At 44.2% G+C, this 16,800-nt stretch overlaps 1 protein-coding gene across 2 annotated transcripts in view; it reads left to right on the forward strand.

The window, feature by feature from the left end:
* Positions 1-1,552: 1,552 nt before the first annotated feature.
* MRTFB (myocardin related transcription factor B) overlaps positions 1,553-16,800 on the forward strand; it is a 220,456-nt gene continuing 205,208 nt past the window's right edge. For both annotated transcript variants that reach the window (XM_069983711.1, XM_069983712.1), the window contains exon 1: positions 1,553-1,799. The gene's annotated coding sequence lies outside the window, so the exon portion shown is untranslated. The remainder of the gene's footprint in view (positions 1,800-16,800) is intronic.

A 16,800-nucleotide genomic window follows, 5' to 3' on the forward strand; every position in this document is an offset into this window, starting at 1 on the left:
GGTGCTTTTCTCTTTTCTGACGTTTTTGAGGCTCTTTGGCAGCATGCTGAGGGTGTGTGTGTGTTTTTGTTTTGTTTGTTTTTTTGCAAGCTGTGGCGTTTTTCTCCCAAAGACTTCAATGGGAATGTTCTGGTCATCTCAAAAATGCCATTGCTGCGTATATAGCTTTTTTTTTTCCTGGCCTTTTTGGTTCAGCAACTATGTGATGTGATGGCAGAGGAAACAGAAGTTCAGCCATCTTGGTGCATACAAAAACACTTAAACCACAAAAAAGATTATTCACACAAAGTCAACAATGCCAGGAAAAATGGCATGTACTACATAGGCATTTTTTTTTTGGATGTCAGAAAAATGCCACAGGAAAAAAAAAATCAAGTGAGAGGGCACCCTAAACAGCAAAGCGCTATACAGAGTAAGGTGCCCCCACCCTGTGTACAGTACCTGTTGTAGGAGGCTGCCTATACTATGGCTGTGTCCAGCAGCCTCCGCTCACCACTAACTCTGTTATGGTGCGTTCACACCTACAGGATCTGCAGCAGATTTCATTTAAATAACTAAACACACCATCAAATCTGCTGCAGATCCTGTAGGTGTAAACGCACCCTTAAAGGAAACCTTTCCCCCCCCCCCATGCCTGGGGCAGAGCACGCCATTCCCCGGTAGAGCCCCGGATACTTACTCTGTCCTGCAAGTCCCACTCCATTGATTTTCTATGGACGTTGTACTCATCTCTTGTCATTTACATACCATGCGCGCAGACCGCCAGGCGGCAATTTCTCCGTGGCGAGGCCTGCTTCTGGAGCGGGACATGCAGAACGGGGTAAGTATCCGGGGGGTCGGGGTGAAAGGTTTCCTTTAGGGTGCGTTCACACGTACAAGATCTGCAGCAGATTTGATGGCCCAGATTTCATTTGCTTTGTATCTGCAACTTCAAATCGGCGCCATCAAATCTGCTGCAGATCCTGTTTGTGTGAACGCACCCTAAATGGTTCCAGTACGACGAGTGGTGATAGCAATTACTACTCCCCCCCTCTGGTTAGTGTTTATAAGAATATACAGTACACAGCATGGCGTGGATGCTCTGATCAGAACAGCTTGGGAACTGCAATTCCAGACACAAACACTGGTGGCAGCAGAGGGGCTGTGTCACCCCTTATTGATACCACTCATGGAAAGATGAACAGTAGATTTACAAAAAAAAACAAAAAAACTATACAGGTATTTTAATAAAGTTAATTTACAAAGTAATATTATTAAAGCAATGAACAAATATATATATATATATATAATTTCAGTTCTCTCTCACAAAGCAATCTATTTCCTTCTGCCACCAATATATATGACATGATTAGACTGCTGTCCCCCAATGTGGGGCTCTCCAGCAGCCACAGATTGTGCAGGCAAAAGACGTGTCCCCCTAGCAACCAGATTACAGATGGCAGTTATTAATTTGGTAATGTAGTTGCTATGGGCAACTGCCGCTTCCTCCCGTACACCTGTATTACTAGCGGTAATGCGCTTCCCATGTGCAGGAGCCGGCTGCCATACGTTGTATTTACGGCGGGACAAACATGACGTAACGGTGTTATTTCCCTTGGACGCTGAGCCTCTTCCCAGCAGCGCCGCACTCCGGAACCCAGGGATAGTAGGATTTTGTCCTTCTCCCCTGCGCTTTGCCTCCTGTCTGTGGGAGGAGGGACTGAAGGAGGCCGAGCTGCCTGCGCATGGCAAGCGGCGATTCCAGGCTGAGGAGACAAGAGGAGGAAGGAAGGGAGAAGAGCCGGAGTGCTGACACTCAGGTAATGTCACTCATGATATCAGTGGTGTGGGCTCCACTCCTGAGCTTCTCTCCGGCCTGTGCTGCTAGCCATACCTCAGACCTGCCAGTAGCCGGACATTACTATGGATAGTGCTGGGTACTTTCAGTGCTGGCCACTTTGTGCACTACAAATAAAGTTATGGAAAAAAAAAAAAACCCACAACACATACAGAGTAGTGATCCCTGTGCTGTGCCCGGTGTGTATGAATAGAAGGGGCAGGGGGTATAAATACACATTACACACAAGCACAATCATCCCCATCTGTCCTGGTGTAACTCATTCTATTTGTAGCTCATTGTGCACTGTGACACCACAACTCCCAGCATGTCTGCCAGGTCCCGTCACTTATATGTAGATATTGAATCCTATATGCGTCATTGTGCGGCTGTGGCCCCGGTATATTGTTATCCTACGTGATGAAGATGTTCATAAGGAATGAACGCCAGACGGTCACATGACCATGGCCGTATAATACCTCACTTTTATTGTCACTCTGGGCAAAGTGTTGGGCTTTCAATTTTGCTGAATTGCTCGGCGCTAACCCCGAAACACTTCCGGATACTACGCATATTGCTGAGGCAGCTCCCATGATCCCTTGTAGTTTTTTATCAGTTGTTGTTTTGACACTTGCTGCCCGCCCTGCCGTGGTAGTCTGGCCGTATCAGAACCATAGTGAGGTGGCATCATGAGGTGGCCATTGGACAGCACAATCTGCTGTAGAATCAGTAGATGACTGCTAGTGGCCTTTGCGGGATCAGCGTGTTTGCACAATGGCCAGTGAATGGGCTACGAAAATGAGCAATAAGAAGACAACTCTGTGTTGTTCATCATAACAGCGTATTGTGAGATTGGTGCGGAGTCTCCCCTATCAGTTTCACCCAGCGATTTCCTCCAATTGCCATAGCATTCTTTATGGCATGGCACATCAGGCCTGGCTTACAGATGTCTGGTCTTCCAGTATAGTTTCCCTTTGGCAGTGCGAGGCGGGTCTCACCAGTAAGGCGCCCCCTAGTTGTTGGTGAGGCCCAACAGGAGAGCCAGTTTATACAAAAGTAACTATGATCTGCACAGTCCTTTGGTTGTTTGCAAATATCTCCATTTTAGCAACATTCTTAATTTATTTCATACTTTTATTAGTTAATAGAACTTGGGAGATGGGTGAAAGGTAGTCCTAGCATTATTCTCAGCCCTTAAATGAACTTCTGCCACAGATGGTGAGGCCCAGGCACCCTCTTGGTCAGTCTGGTGAGGCCCAGGCACCCTCTTGGTCAGTCTGGTGAGGCCCAGGCACCCTCTTGGTCAGTCTGGTGAGGCCCAGGCACCCTCTTGGTCAGTCTGGTGAGGCCCAGGCATTGCCTTGGTCTGTTGCGTGAGGCTCCAGTAGAAAAAGTTTAAGAAGCACTGCTCTATGGTGTGGTTGATCCAGTTGAAACCTTTGCATGCAGCAGAGGGAAACTATGCTGGGACGTTCATAGGCCTGGCACCATGCCCCTGGCAACACTTCAAGCTTGTGGCTGAGACCATCAGATATATGGGAAGCCCGCGCTTTAGAGATATTTTACCCTAGGGGTATGTTTACGCTTAGTAAAAGCAGCAGAATCCTGCCTGCCTCGTTGTCCCACAGTGTCTCTATGGGAGAGGTCGCGCGTCTCTGCTTGTGTCACTCTCTGCTCAAAGAATTGACCTGTGGGACACTGTGAGACGCGGGATTCCGCCGCTTTTACTCAGTGTGCACATACCCTAGGACAGTGATGGCTAACCTTGACACTCCAGCTTTTGCAAAACTACAATTCCCATCATGTCTGGACAACCAAAGATATGGCTTTGGCTGCCCAAGCATGATGGGAGTTGTAGTTTTGCAACAGCTGGAGTGTCAAGGTTAGTCATCACTGCCCTAGGAGTTGCTTCTGCTTCTTTTGCACACAAAAAAAGTTGCAAATCTCCTCCTGATGTCAGTTTAACTCCTGGATTTAGCTACAAATACTGGCCTAAATACTATGAATAAAGCCCTATTGATAGGGTGAGTTCACACTTAAGTAAATTCGGCGTAATTCCCTCTGCGAAATCTCGCCTGCCTCTATGGGACTCTATGGGAGGGCTCGCGCGCCTCTGCTCTCTTCCGCTCTCCACTCAAAGAATTTACATGTTAATTCTTTGAGCGGAGATCTGTGGAGAATGGAGGCGCACAAGCCCTCCCACAAAGTCTCCGTTTGACACTGATGCAGGTGAGATTCAGTTGAGGAAATTAGGCCGAATTTATTCAGTGTGAAGTCGCCCTATCAATGGAAATCCAGGCCATACTTTACACTTTGAACTTCTGTACAGATTTTTTTTTCCAACATTGTTTTCAGCATTGTAAGGGGAAAAAGGTGCTCCCTTCTAAAACAATGTCATTCAGACACTAAGATTTTTTTTTAACAAATCTGCTGTGTGTGAATGCAGTCTTATTACTTGGGTCCCTAGGTTGGTTTTGTGTGCTCATTGGGACATTTATGCTGACACAGCTCTGCAGCATTTGGGAAGATGTCCCTGTTGACAGATGTAGAGATGGTAGCGCTGTCTGGTACAATGTACATGTTGTGGTGATTTCTGTTCCATGATGCTAGTGTCATGTTAGGTCACACAGACTGACAGATGTGATAATGGGATATGGATTAAGGAGAGGGCCTCCGAGTAAAGTGCTGTGAAATGTGTCACTCAGGTAACACCTACAAATCCCCAGTGTAGAAGGAAACCTGTATGAAGCAGGACATTTGAAGCAGGTCCTATTTATGGGAATTTGGACTGGACAATTTGTTAAGACCTTCCTTGCGTTGGTTTGTAAATCTGAAAGGGAAGTAAGAGTTCTTGAAGATCAAATAACAAAACACCGGACATGTCCTGCCTAGACAAGATATACAAATAGATCCCTAAGGGTCCTATTACATGGAGCGGCTAACGATAAACGACTAACCTGAAATCGTTCCCTATATTACACAGAACGATAATCGTTAGATACGATCGTTATTACGATTGCTATTGCGATCGTTATTGCAATCGTTTATGCTGCGTTTACACAGAGCGATAATTTGCCCGATTGTACGATTAACAATATCGAAAGAACGATGTTTTTTTTAGAACAATCAGCGTTTAGACGGAACAATATATCATACGGAAGAATCGTTTTGCGATCGCTTAAGCCTATCTCGCACATAGGTAATATTGGTGAACGACTGTTTACACGGAACGATCTGCGTTTTTTTTTGCGAACGTCGATTTTAGAACATGGACGATTTCTTGCTCGTCGCTTGATCGTTCGCTGCATTTACATGTATAATTGTCATTCGAATTCGATTTTTATCGTGCAAATTCGCATGATAATCGTGTAAACGCAGCATCATTCCTTCTGATCTCAGGAAAACAATGAACAATGTGCTATTACACTGAACGATTAGTGAAAAAATGCGGAACTTGAACGAACGTGGAATTACAGCAAATGGTTAACGATAATTTTAGGTTCAGATCTAAATCAACAATCAACGACATACAAACGATTTTTCGATCGTTGCCTGCAATTACACAGAACGATTATCGTTTAAATTCGAACGATATAAGATTTTTTACACGATAATCGTCCCGTGTAATAGGGCCCTTACCGTTTGAGAAGATAAATAGAGATGAGCGAACCTCGAGCATGCTCGAGTTGATCCGAACCCGAACTTTCAGGATTTGATTAGTGGTGGCTGCTGAAGTTCCGGTTCGCTCATCTCTAAAGATAAATAATCAATGTTGACCACCAGTCATATTCCAAAAAATTAGTGCCAACTTTGAGTCTCAAAAAAAAGCTAATTTTCTAACTTTTTCCTTTTGTTGTGTTTTATGCAAATCTGGTGTTTTCTTGAATTTATCAAGTGTTTAGAAGCATTTATATGCAAACAATGTGTAAAATGCAAGTTTTGTGTAGTCAAGCATTTCACGTCTAGTTTTGTGTAATTTAATGGGGAAAATATATTTGTGCACATAGCCTAACAGTATTTTTGGAAATCAGATTTGTTAATTGCTCTGTGAATATAAATTCACAGTCTTTTTAAGGTATATTCGCATGTAAAGGATTTGATGCAAAATTTCTGAATAAGGCTTGTTAAAGACAGCATGCTGTAGTAGTGACCCCACTGAGAGACATGGAACCGAATTCAGTGGTGCTAGTACTGGGTAGTATATGAGGCGATGAACCATACCTTATTGTGAGTTGTGTGGAATCCACATAGAAATACGACATGTAAAAAAGTAACTATTGTTTCACATACAGTATATATTTTACATCAATAGTGATTAGAAACTTTATAAGATATCCGAATAAGGGTGCGTTCACACGTACAGGATGTGCAGCAGATTTGCTTTGTATCTAATGTGGACCATCAAATCTGCTGCAGATCCTGTATGTGTGAACGCACCCTAAAGAATAGAAATGAGCGCAGCTCCCGCATTCTCGATTGGCTTGAATAACTGTGGCTGAAAAAGTTATTAGACTCCTTTCCATTCCTCCTGCACTGATCACTCATTCTGGGGTTAGGCTGGGTTTACATATCTCCTTTTGCCTTATAAATATAAAAAGGGATCCAAAGCACTCCACTCTCATTAATGAATTAATGCACAAAGTTACTGGTCCTAGTGTCCAAATAGAACCACAAACTCAAAGAAAAAATAACAGCATCCTACAAGCAGCCTCAAATGAAAAAATGTGTGTTTATTCCGTCATGGCAACAGTAAGCCCGACACTCACCAAATTAAATTTATTGCTGCAAATCAAGCAGGTACATGGAATACGTGTTTCGGCTAACATAGCCTTTATCAGCTATGAAGGCTATGTTAGCTTAAACGTGTTCTCCATGTACCTGCTTGATTAGCACCGATAAATGAGCATTTCTTTATTTGGTGAGTACCGGGATTCTTACCCTCTACTGCTCTGGGAGGACTACTACCACGTGCACCACCTCACATACAGAGTGCCGTCTTTCATTTTACTATGGCAGCAGCAAGCAAAATGTCAATCAGGTGTTTTATTTATTTATTTATTTATTTATTTAAACTTGGCAATATCTCCATCATCGGGTATATTTGTCACCAGTGTGGCGCCAGATCAATAAACACTGCATGCAGCGGTTTTTGACCCAGCTGGAGATGGGACGCCAGATGCAAAAGATGCAGCTTTTAGCATCTGGTGTCCCCATTCGTTTCTATCACAGATGGGGTTGTATCCCCGGACATATGTAAACTTGGCTGAACTGGCAAAATGTTCAGAGAGGCAAAGATGAAGATGGATTATTAGTAGAGATGAGCTGACCGGGTTGGGGTTCGAGTCCATCCGAACCCGAACGATCGGCATTTGATTAGCGGAGGCTGCTGAACTTGGATAAAGCTCTAAGGTTGTCTGGAAAACATGGATACAGCCAATGACTATATCCATGTTTTCCACATAGCCTTAGGGCTTTATCCAACTTCAGCAGCCACCGCTAATCAAATGCCGAAAGTTCAGGTTCGGGTGGACTCAAGCATGCTCCAGGTTCGCTCATCTCTAATTATTAGCTCACTGAGGGAACAGAGTACAACTGCGGCCCATAGAGGTCTGTGGAGAAAGGAGAGGGAGGAACAACTACTACAGAAAGAAAGACAGATATAGACACACAGGGACACTTACAGATGCTGCATTTAGTGAGTCTTCTATCTTACCTCAGTGCTGGATTCACAGCCTGTGTGCTCTATAATGTCCTCCATACCAGGATGATATAGGCAGTTGGTTCTCCTTTTCTGTGTGTGTGTGTGTGTGTGTGTGTGTGTGTGTGTGTGCGTGCGTGCGTGCGCAGTGCAAGGGAGACATCTTAGTAGCTAGTCTCCCACACAGTGCCGTTATGCTCAGAGAAAACTGACAATTGCCTCTCGGGGACTAGTGAAAAAATTACTAAAAATAGTGCTAAGAAAGTAGCTGTTTTTTTTTTTTTTTTGTGATCCTGGATAACACCTTTAGGGTACAAACCCACTTGCCGGATCTGCAGCGAGTCTCCTTGCTGCGTTTTTGCAGCGAGACTCGCTGCAGATCCCAGCCCTGTACTTTTATTAGCAGAGAAACTCTGTACATCCCTGCTGCGATTTTGTCTGCAGCCCTCCCCATTAACCCCTAGCCGCCGGACATTATACATTACCGGGTCCCCGTTCCTGCTTGCTTCGGGGCTCCCAGTGTCTTCACGGCCCGCCCGGCCACTCAGTGCGCTGCGGCGGGGCAGCGCACTGATTGGCCGGGCAGAACGTGCCGGGAGCCGCCGAAGCAAGGTAATGTTAATCCTGCCCGCCCCCCCTGCAGCCCCGATCGCCCCCAGCCCCCGGCCGAATGATCTCCCCCCGCACCCCCCGGTCGTACGATAGCCCCCCGCAGCCCCGATCGCCCGCAGCCCCCGGCCGCATGATCGCCCCCCGCACCCGGGGCCGGAAGCTGCAGGGGGCGATCGTGCGGCCGGGGGGTGCGGGTTGGTGATCGTGCGGCCGGGGGGGTGCGGGGGGCGATCATGCGGTGGGGGGCGATCGGGGCTGCAGGGGGGGCGGGCAGGATATACATTACCAGGTCCCCGCTCCTGCTTGCTTCGGCGGCTCCCGGCACGTTCCGCCTGGCCAATCAGTGCGCTGCCCCGCCGCAGCGCACTGATTGGCCGGGCGGGCCGTGAAGACACCGGGAGCCCTGAAGCAAGCAGGAACGGGGACCCTGTAATGTATAATGTCCGGCGGCTAGGGGGTTAATGGGGAGGGCTGCAGAGAGTTTCTCTGCTAATGAAAGTAAAGGGCTGGGATCTGCAGCGAGTCTCGCTGCAAAAACGCAGCAAGGAGACATGCTGCAGATCCGGCAAGTGGGTTTGTACCCTTAATCATCATAGTGGTGTCCCATCAACAGTGACTTCATGCCTTGCATAACATCATCTTACATAGAAAAAGGGAGATTCACACCAGGACGTATGGTCCTTGCTTGAATGCATTCTCATCATAGTAATCATGGAGAATGGGAACCCATGGTGGCAGACAGAATGGGCACACTGTATCCAAGGACATTTTTCTGTCTGAGCCAACAATGAGTCCACCTTCTATCTATACATTGACGCATGGCCCCTTACCTGACTATTTCCACATCTTCTATGTACAGTGGTACCTTGGTTTAAGAGTAACTTGGTTTGAGAGCGTTTTGCAAGAAGAGCTCACAGTTTTTCAAAATTGTAACTTTGTTTAAGAGCATTGCTTTGGTTTAAGAGCTCCCTGTACTGGGTGGGAGGGAAAGTTGGGGAGGGGCATGGTCTGCATAGTGTGGTCTACAGCCCTGTACTCTTACCCAGGAAGTGTTCTTCACCTTTCAAATCATAGCAGTTCCACTTGGACTGGGGCTTGCATCAGGGGACAGGACTGTGGAGGTAATTTCTTCATAGCTGTAACCCCTCTCTACCCCGGACAGAGAGTGCTGCATTTATGTGCCCACATCTGCCCTGCTCATTCCCGCTGCAGTCTCTATTAGCCCTTGTGTTTCCTATCCTCTCCATTCCTGCTATAATCTGCCTGCACTCACACTCAGCTATACACACTGGTTCTATAATGTGCTTGTACTCACACTCAGCTATGCACAGTGCTGTATAGAAAAGTTTCTGTCATTATCCGCCTGCACAGCTCTATAGTTGATGCTTTGTCTGCGCACTCAAAGTACGGGGGTGCCAGTTGAAGCGGTTATCATGGATACAGGAATATCAACTGCACACCAATTGCTATCAATTTTTATATTTTTATTTTATGCACTTAAAAGATTTTTTTACAGTTTACAGCCCAGGTAGCCAGGATTTAACATAAGTTTTGGTGTACCATTTCACTGGATGTTTCGGTGATTTATGACCTTTGTCATACTGTATACTGTGCTCAAGAGTTATAGGAGACACCGTGTGTAGGAACTGCATAGGAGTAAGTGATGATGGCCGGACCCTGCACAGCTCTGTGATTCTAACCTTCTGATTGGTCCATGCTAAACACACCCCTTTCCCCATTGCTGTCATATGACCACATAGACCTCTGACAGCAGCCCTGTTTCTCTATTCTAGCCTGTTGTGCTACGCTACTGCATTATGGGAATCTGCAGCTCCATCCTGTATCTACAAACTGCTGCTGTGTTATCAGGTTTATGCAGTTACTATACATTATACTGCACATACTGATTGCTATACTCTACAGTAACTTATAAAATGACATATCCAGCTTTCTAAATGTTTGTTTCATTTGTCTTACCTGTTATTCAGAATAAAAAAAAAAATCATTATTTTTGGGGTGTGGAATAAATTGTCTGCATTTCAGTGATTTCTTATGGGAAAATTTGTTTTGGTTTAAGAGTGATTTGGATTACAAGCACAGTCCTGGAACAATTTATGTTCGTAATTCAAGGCTCCACTGTACTTTACTGGGAAGTTACAATGTTTGGGCAGACACCGCTGTGTATTGATGGTATACTGTTAAATAGGAATCAGTGGGGGACCTTGTAGTTGAACCACCCCTGATAAGGCTTTCATGGCAAACATTATGCTATGGGACAACCCCTTTTAGTGGGAATAGTTTTGTTTGGCTTATATAACATCATCCTTTGCTTTATACCTATTGTTGTTTTCTTATTCCAGTTCCTATTGACAAAGCATTGTGTAATCTTGGCAATTGCAGATAGACTGGAGCTTCCCTAAGGGTTTATCCGCTCGGCCTGTTTATAGCTGTCTGATTTCCACTGTCTTCACCCTGTAGTAAACACACAACGTGGCGCCTGCAATGAGAATTGTTGATTTTTACTTTGCTATAAACACAACCTCACATGTGTACATTGGGTATGGGTGTGACTGACAAAAAGCAGCTGGAGTCCTGTGGTCCGGCCTTATTATAGGAGATGGGAAACACGGGACCCCTGTTGTCTCTGATAGGTGAGGGTCCAGCGATCACTCTACAACAGTCTAACATTTCTCACCTACCCCTTTAAATATTATGTTGGTCGGATCCAATAAGGTAATAGAAGACAAACCCTGAGAATACCAAGTCCATGTGCTTGAAAACAGAAGCGGTTTAGGACGGTCTGAAACAATACTTTCATGTTTTGCATTATTGAACGTTAATATTACATTGTTACTTGGCCCAGCAAGGAATAACATCTTGAGCCATTCACAGATGCATATCAGACAGATAGGAAGGATTATGTTCTGTGTACAGTTTGCATTCAGTAAGGCCACTGCCCAGCTGTCTCCTGTACATAGGAGTAAATAATACACCTCCCCTCCCACCGCTCCCTGCTCTCTCCATATCTCAGATGTCTTCTGTTTAGCACATGGGGGCCATTGATCTGTTCTGCATCTTTTAGGGATGCTGAGTGCAGCACTCCTGTTAAAGAACTCTGCTAAATGAATTTGGGAACAAGGTAGAATACATTACTTATCATCTGCATTATATACGCTGAGTGTGTATCCAGCGTTACTCACTTCACCCATCCGTGGATTTAATATCATGGCCAGTGACAATGGTGCCTGTCAAGTAGGCAGCTAAAACAGTATATTCTTGAAGTTAATACATTGGAACAGTAAAAAAAAAAGGGCATGTTTAAAGGGTATTCTGAACTGTGTAAAGGATATGAATTATGTAATAGGGGCTAAATTCGCCCCTTTTCCCTGGCATAAGGCTGCCTGATCCCCCCCCCCCCCCCGCACGCCCCATGGGCGGGAAGGGAGGGCTCATGGGGGAGGGGGGAGGAGAGAGTTGCAGGTGTAGATTTGGTACGCCGGGCACAGGTTCAGGCCCCATATGGCCTGAACCTACATCATGTAGGCAAACAGGTGCATGTGCTTCATTTACCTGGGGTAGAGATGTAGAGGGGGTTGAATGTACATGGAAACCTTCGCTTTCATAAGGATAGTGACCGGGCTTAACTATAAAAATTGTTCAGGAATGGTTTGAGTTCACGGTGGTAACTTGGCCCCCAAACTCTAAATCTGTGTGATGTGCTGGAAAAACAAGTGAAATCCAAGGAGGCCCCACCTCACATTCTACAGGACTTAAAGACTAAGGCCTTATTCACACGTTCCGTAATTTACGGATCCGTATTTCCGGATCCGAGTTAGTGCACATTGAAGTCTATTGGGCTATTCACACGATCAGTAGCAGAAATGGATGAAGATCAATCCGTAAAAAAAAAAGGACATGTCCTAGTGCGGACCGGGTGCGGACCCATTTTTTTTTGCGGATCCTCTCATTGAAATCAATTGGTTACGGATTGTTTACGGATTGTAACATGTTGGCATCTGTATTTCCGCAAAAAAATCCGGATGAAGTGCATTGAAAAGCATTGAGTGCATTGAGTAGTAAAAAAATGGAATTACGGAAATACGGATGGAATACGGATGGAATACGGATGGAATACGGATGTCCAATCCGCAATTTCTCACGGGTTGTTTCAGGACCAGAAAAAAATACTGAACGTGTGCATAAGGCCTTAAAGGTTCTGCTGCTAAGGGGCCAGATACCATGGGACACCTACAAAAACGTGGAGTTTATGCCGTGAGGGGTAAAGGCTGTATTGGTTACACAAAGAAGACCTCAACAGTATAGGGCATAGCCAATTTAGTAAGATCATACAATCAAGCGTTTCTTCTGAGGAATACAGAAAACAGGCAGTTGCTATGGGGTTTGTTGTGTGAAATGAAGAAGCATTTTACAAAGTGGAATAATACTTCCTTATTCATGTCTGCTGTGGAATATGCATATACTCACAGACTCAACACAGTGCATTCAATCATTCTACCTGCAAAGAAGAATTATGGCACTAAACTTTTGCAGTCTCAAAAGGCTTGGCTAGATCAGAGCTCAAGTCCTATCCTTTGAATGATATCACAACCTCTGATAATCCACTACAGCCCCTGTATTTGGGACATTAAGTGAAGAATAAGGTGAATTTTCAGAATGCTATGTTGTGCTGAACAATGCCACAGGCAGAAGAGCAGACCCAATGAATGTAGCAGGCACTGCAGACTGTTCTACTCTGTAGAGAAGTTATATTTGTTTATGCCTGGTTGGGCAGAATACCTTCACTTGCCCCAAGGTTAAAGGGGTTATCCAGTGCTACAAAAACATGGACGCTTTCTTTCAGAGACAGCACCACTCTTGTCTCCAGTTCAGGTGCGGTTTGCATTTAAGCTCCATTCACTTCAATAGATCTGAGCAGCAAAACCCCACCCAAGCTGGAGACAAGAGTGGGGCTGTCTCTGGACAGTGGCCATGTTTTTGTAGCACTAGATAACCCCTTTAAAACTTAACTTTTCAATCCCTTCGGAGTTTGTAGCCTATGAATCCATTTTGCCTCTGCTTGTAAAAGTTGGATGTGTGTGTGCTATTGTGTGCCCCACAGTGACCTTCTATATCACTGTGTGTGATCCCTCTCTATATCACTATGTGTGACCCCCTGTATATCACTATGGCTGACCTCTATATTACAGGTGTCTGGCATTGTTAGCAGTGTTTCTTTAAAGCGTAACTGTCATAATTTTTTTTTTATTGCAGAAATCAGTAGTACAAGCGATTTTAAGAAACTCTGTAATAGGTTTTATCAGCCAAAAAAGCCTCCTTCTGTGCTCAAGAAGCAATCTCCCAGCCTCCCCCCCCCCCCCCCCCCCCCCCCCCCCGACTTCTTATCTGTGCATTATCAGGCAAACACGTCTTCATTACAGAGAAGCCAGTGAAGACGGGCTCTGCTCTCTCCATTGTAAGCCTATGAAGGGGGGAGGGGCTGAGGGAGATGAGGGAGCAGGAAGAGGTGACGTGAAGGTCAGCTGTTTGTAGACTCTCTGGGCACCTAAAACGCAGGATTTTGGGGTCAGAAAGGTCAGTGCTTATCTATGAACTTACTGAGAGAAGATTGCAGGGTGTTGTGCTGTGCAGGACTGCTCCGTTCTCAGTCACTCCTAACAGCCCCTCCCCTCTCCATAGCCACATAATGGAGACAGAAATCCTGCTGCTTCTGCAGTGAGGGGGGAGGCTGGGAGATTGCTTTTTCAGTCCAGAAGGAAACTCTTTTGGTTTATAAGACCTATTACAAAGTTTCTTAAAATCACTTGAACTGTTGATATTTAATGTTTTTAAAAAAATGGCCCTGAAATGACAGTTACGCTTTAAGTATGGTGAATATTTAGTTAGAAACATAGAAAACTGTCAGCAGGAAAAGATCACCTGCTCCATCTAGTCTAGTTCTGAGTTGTTCAGGACATGGAGGCTGGAGACTGGCTGCATCCACTGCACACACAGGAGAAGCTGCTTTATATACAGTATTTATTCACTCAGAAGTCGCCACAGGATCATGTAGAACATTAGGGAGAAGCTGCTGAGCCAGTGTGATAAATAACCCCGCCTGGTATATGACTGGTTATTTATGAAGGAGCAGGAGTCGGAGTCGGTCCTGATAAAATTCAGGAGTCATGGTTTACAGACTCCACAGCCCTGCGTGCCACACTTGTGTCCGTTTTTGTTTTGATGTTGCTCATATGTGATCCAATGCGGTTGTTGTACTGTCTTGCCTACATATAACAGTCCGTATGGATATTTCTCTGCGTCGATTATGCCTCTACACTGACAATTCATAAATTCATGGATGGTGAATTCCTTATTGTCTTCTGGGCTTTTGAAGGTTTTCATTTTTGGTAGATATTTGCAGTATATGCACATACCACATGGGTGTGAGCCTTTGACGTTTGATTTCAGCCATGTTATTGTTTGCTGATCTTTGTTATTATCCGTGAAATGGCTGTGGACTAGGTGGTGTTTGAGGTTTGTCCCCTAGAATTGTTTAATGACTTCCCAAATTTGATGGTGTGCCTATGCAGCGTATGATTTTTTTGCTGGTCTTTTGTAGTGGTATTTTTGTTGACAGGTGTATTTCTGTCTGTGTTCTTACCTCTATAGAATGCTCTCTGTAGGATTTTTCTTTGGATAGCCTTTATTGCAGAACCTTTGGTAAAAAATATCACATTCTTTGAGGAAGGTTACATCTGAGGAGCAATTTCTCCTAGCTCTTAAATATTGGCCTACTGGGATGCCCTTTTTTGAGAGGTGCAGGGTGAAAACTATTCCATTGTAAAAAACTGTTTGTCGCTGTTGGTTTCCTAAAGATCTTTGTCATCAGATTTCCATTTTCTTCGATTCCAAGATTGAGATACAGAAAATTGATATTATTATTATTATTATTATTATATTTCGCTTGTTATTAGTAATCCAATCGAGTTTTGATTCAGTTGATTCACAAAATCATTGAAGGACGCTGCATATGCGTCCCAAGGGATCAAGACATTATCAATGTAGCTTCCCCAAAATAGAATGTGGTCTGTATGTTGTTGCATCTCATCATTGAAGACATGGGTAGCCTCCCACCATCCAAGGTAGAAATTTGGATAGATTGGAGCACAGCTTGTTCCCATTGCAGTCTCCATTGCAGTCCCCTGTAGAATTGTTTATTAAAAATGAAATATTTGTGGGACCGTAGGAATTGCATCATTTGCATGACAAACTTAGGGTCCTATTACACAAAGCGATTTTTAATAACTAACGATAAGCAATCGCGAACGAGATTGTTTATTCTTAACCTTAAATCGTTCACCATATTACACAGAGCGATAGTCATTAGTTACGGTGGTTACTACGATCATTATTGCGAACGTTACTATGATCGTTTACTCCATCTGATCCCAGCAAAACAATGAACGATGTGCAATTACACTGAACGATTAGTGAAAAAATGCGGAACTTGAGCGAACGAATGTGGAATTATAGCGACCGATTAATGATAAACGATAATTTTAGGTTCAGATCTAAATAAACGATCAACGACATACGAATGATTTTTCGATTGTTGCCTGCAATTACACACAACGATGATCGTTTAAATTCAAACGATATAACGATTTTTCGCCCGATAATCGTCTTGTGTAATAGGGTCCTTATTGTGTGGGATGAATGAATGTAGAGAAGTCACGGTTGGAGGGCAGCAAGTAGTGTTTGCATGGTAAAGGAGAGGACTACAGATCTACAAAACAGATTGATTTTGGGTGGTTTTAGAACTGGAGCAGAGAGGTAAGCAATGCTGTATGCTTCTACACCATATATTTTACCTGATGGTAGAAAACTAATGTTCCTGAAGAATAGGCAGGATTGACTCCCAATGTGGATGTTGGTTTCATTGACTACTGTGTTAAAGTAGGAGGGCATGTAATTTTTCTTATTTTTTGTTCTTACTCTGAGATTTTTACTCCTGGCAGATATCAGTTCTGGAACCTTTCTGTGTGATGCCCTCATACCCTTACTGGGCATATGGGCAGAGGTTGTCTTCCTGAGTTGATCCTCTGTAATAACCTTTAGTAGATTGCCACTCTAAGCTGTAGTTGTGGGCTTATTGGCCAAAGCTTTTCTAGACGCACACATATTTATAGTGCTGTTTTGTTCTGGACTGTAATATGTGAGGCTGAAATGGAAAGAAAAAAGAAACTCCTTGTTTTGCATTGTAAAATTGTCCATCTTGCCATTTATGTTGTTAGGTTCTTCCTATATGTTATAAGGTTGATGCACCTGACAGCAGAAGCTCAGCTTTATTCTTGCCATCAGAACAACAGAACTGCATTATGAGATGCAGAAGAACCTAACAAAGAAATGTCAAGATGGAAATTTTCAGTGTAACAGAAGAGGAACTTGTTTTTTATCCTTTTGGCCTACATGTTATGAGTACGGACAAAAATGTCAGTGTTGTGTAGCAACCAAACAAACACTACCTTTGATTTTCTCTGTGCTGCAATGATGTCCCCATATGTTGAGCATGTGTCGCCAACGGCTGGTCTTAGCAGTCCCTTAAAGGGGTACTCCACAGCAAAGAAATAATATAAAATCAAGATATACAAATTTTAAAATGACTTCTATTTAAAAA

This window comes from Dendropsophus ebraccatus, chromosome 9 (genome assembly GCF_027789765.1).
Source record: "Dendropsophus ebraccatus isolate aDenEbr1 chromosome 9, aDenEbr1.pat, whole genome shotgun sequence".
Taxonomy (NCBI): domain Eukaryota; kingdom Metazoa; phylum Chordata; class Amphibia; order Anura; family Hylidae; genus Dendropsophus; species Dendropsophus ebraccatus.